The sequence below is a fragment of the Malaclemys terrapin genome, chromosome 15 (assembly GCF_027887155.1).
Source record: "Malaclemys terrapin pileata isolate rMalTer1 chromosome 15, rMalTer1.hap1, whole genome shotgun sequence".
In the NCBI taxonomy this organism is placed as follows: Eukaryota; Metazoa; Chordata; order Testudines; family Emydidae; genus Malaclemys; species Malaclemys terrapin.
The window spans coordinates 13,552,058-13,554,557 of NC_071519.1; the positions used below are offsets into that span (position 1 = coordinate 13,552,058).

The window sequence follows — 2,500 nt, forward strand, 5'->3', positions numbered from 1 at the left end:
ACGGGTTGACCTGGTGGCCGGTTTGCTTTCCGGCCCGGGCGTCACCCCACTCCGAGGGCAGAGCGGCAGTGGTCTTGAGGACCACAGAGGGGGGGCTTAATAGTCGAGACGGAGCCGGTCCGGGGGAGGCTTAATAGTCGTCCCCCGAGGACTCCGGGGGCAGGCTTAATAGTCGTTCCAGGAGAGGCTTAATAGTCGTCCCCCCGAGTACTCCGGGGGCAGGCTTAATAGCCATTCCCCAGGCGGTCCGGCGGAGGCTTAAGAGTCGTGCTTAGCGGCCACCAGGTCAACCCGCGGAATCTACTGGGTTGACCTGGCGGCCGGTTTGCTTTCCGGCCACCAGGTCAACCCATTGGATTCGACGGGTTGACCTGGTGGCCGCTTTGCTTTCCGGCCCGGGTGTCACCCCACTCCGAGGGCTGCGCGGCAGCGGTCCTGAGGACCACAGAGGGGGGGCTTAATAGTCGAGAGGGAGCAGGTCCGGGGAAGGCTTAGCAGTCTTCCCCCGGGCGGTCCGTTGGGGGAGGCTTAGCAGTCGTCCCCAGGGCGGTCCGGGGGTGGGGGGAGGCCTCACAGTCGTCCCTCGGAGAGCCGGGTCGGCGGCGGTGGCGGGCGTCAGGCTTTACGTCCAGCCTCCGGAAGGTGCGCGTCCTCGGAGGCGATGCAGGCGCCGCAAAGGGGCAGCCTCCGAGGCAGGGAGCGGAGCACCGAGGCTGGGGAGAGGGGAGCAGGAGCCGGGGGCTGGGGGGGGTGGGGTGGGGGGGGGGCGTTCAGGACAAGCGGTCAAGCCCCGGGGAGCAGCTGTCAAATGTTCCAAGTCCCCACTCGGCCACCAGGTCCACCCCAGTCTAGCAATGGGGTTGACCTGGCTGATGGCCGGTTAGTGTCAAGGTAAACTCACCGTCGTCCACAGGAGGGCAGCTCTCAGGCCGTCCGGCTGCGGCTGACTCTGGGGCGGTGCCCGGTCCCGGCAGCGAGGGGCGGGGGGGGGGCGCGGAGCGACACGGAGCTAACCGGCCCCCGGGGCCGGGGGCGCCTCCCGCGACTTTGGGGGCCGCGGGTCGTCAGTGGCGTGCAGGCCGGGCCTCTCCCGGGGGATTCGGGGGGGGGGGGGGGCGGTCCTGCGGGCCGGGCGCAGGGGGCTCGAGCGAGCCCGGGCCGGTCCGCCCCGGGGCCGGGGTCTCCGCCTGCGGCTCGGGGGGGCGCGGGTCGTCGGGGGAGGAAGCCCGGGGGAGCTGCACGCCGGCCTGCCAGGCCAGGCCAGGCCTGGCCTGGGTGGCCGCGGGGGGATTCGGGGCGGTCCCGCGAGCCGGCGGCCGGGCGCAGGGGGTCCGAGCGCGTCCGAGCGAGTCCGTCCCGGCCCCGGGGTCTCCCCCTGCGGCTCTGGGGGGCCGTGGGTCCCCGCTGGCGGAAGCCGCTGGGCGCTGGACACCCGCCGTCCGTCCCGCCTGGCCAGGCCTGGCCTGGGTGGCCGCGGGGCGGGGGATTCGGGGCGGTCCCGCGAGCCGGCGGCCGGGCGCAGGGGGTCCGAGCGCGTCCGAGCGAGTCCGTCCCGGCCCCGGGGTGTCCCCCTGCGGCTCTGGGGGCCGTGGGTCCCCGCTGGAGGAAGCCGCTGGGCGCTGGACACCCGCCGTCCGTCCCGCCTGGCCAGGCCTGGCCTGGGTGGCCGCGGGGGGATTCGGGGCGGTCCCGCGAGCCGGCGCCCGGGCGCAGGGGGTCCGAGCGAGTCCGTCCCGGGCCCGGGGCCTCCCCCTGCGGCTTTGGGGGCCGTGGGTCCCCGCTGGCGGAAGCCGCTGGGCGCTGGACACCCGCCGTCCGTCCCGCCTGGCCAGGCCTGGCCTGGGTGGCCGCGGGGCGGGGGGATTCGGGGCGGTCCTGCGGGCCGGCGGCCGGGAGGGTCCGGGCCAGTCCGCCCCATGCCCGGGGTCTCCCCCAGCGGCTTCGGTGGGTCCTCCGCGGAGGAAGCCGGGTGGGGAGCCGGACCCCAGGCGCCCAGACCCGTGACCTGCGGCCGCGACCTCCGACTCGGCAGGAGCGACGAGGGGCTTTCCGGCCCGTCCCCCCCCTCTCCTTCCTCCCCAGAAAAGGAGAGAGAGCTGGCTCGGACCGGGAAAAGCTGCCTACGGCACCTGGGATTCCCAGGCGGTCACCCATCCAAGTACTAGCCAGGCCCGGGACGGTTTACCTTCCGAGATCGGACGGGATCGGGGGCGTTCGGTCCGGTATGGCCGTAGGCACCCGGCCCCCGCGCCTCCTCGCCCGCTTTCCCCTGCCGACGCCCGGGCCTGCCGCACGGTGAGCCCCGGTCGGACTGCCCCCCTGCGGCAGGGCCCCCGTCTCTCGCGGGCCCGGTCCTTTTTTCCTTCTCGAGCTCCGGGGCCCGGGCTGGCCGCCAGAGCCCCTCCGCCCGCCCGCCCTCCCCGGCGTCGGGGAAAATATTGTCCCGGACATCCAGTGCGCCCTGATCCTGTCAGCCGGGGGGGGGGGTGGGTGGGTGGAG

At 74.7% G+C, this 2,500-nt stretch overlaps 1 non-coding gene across 1 annotated transcript; it reads right to left on the reverse strand.

Annotated features, from left to right (window-relative positions):
• Window positions 1-2,117: 2,117 nt before the first annotated feature.
• LOC128824037 (5S ribosomal RNA) lies at window positions 2,118-2,236 on the reverse strand. The gene has a single exon (XR_008442268.1). It is a non-coding gene; the product is annotated as a 5S ribosomal RNA (ribosomal RNA).
• Between the last annotated feature and the right edge of the window lie 264 nt (window positions 2,237-2,500).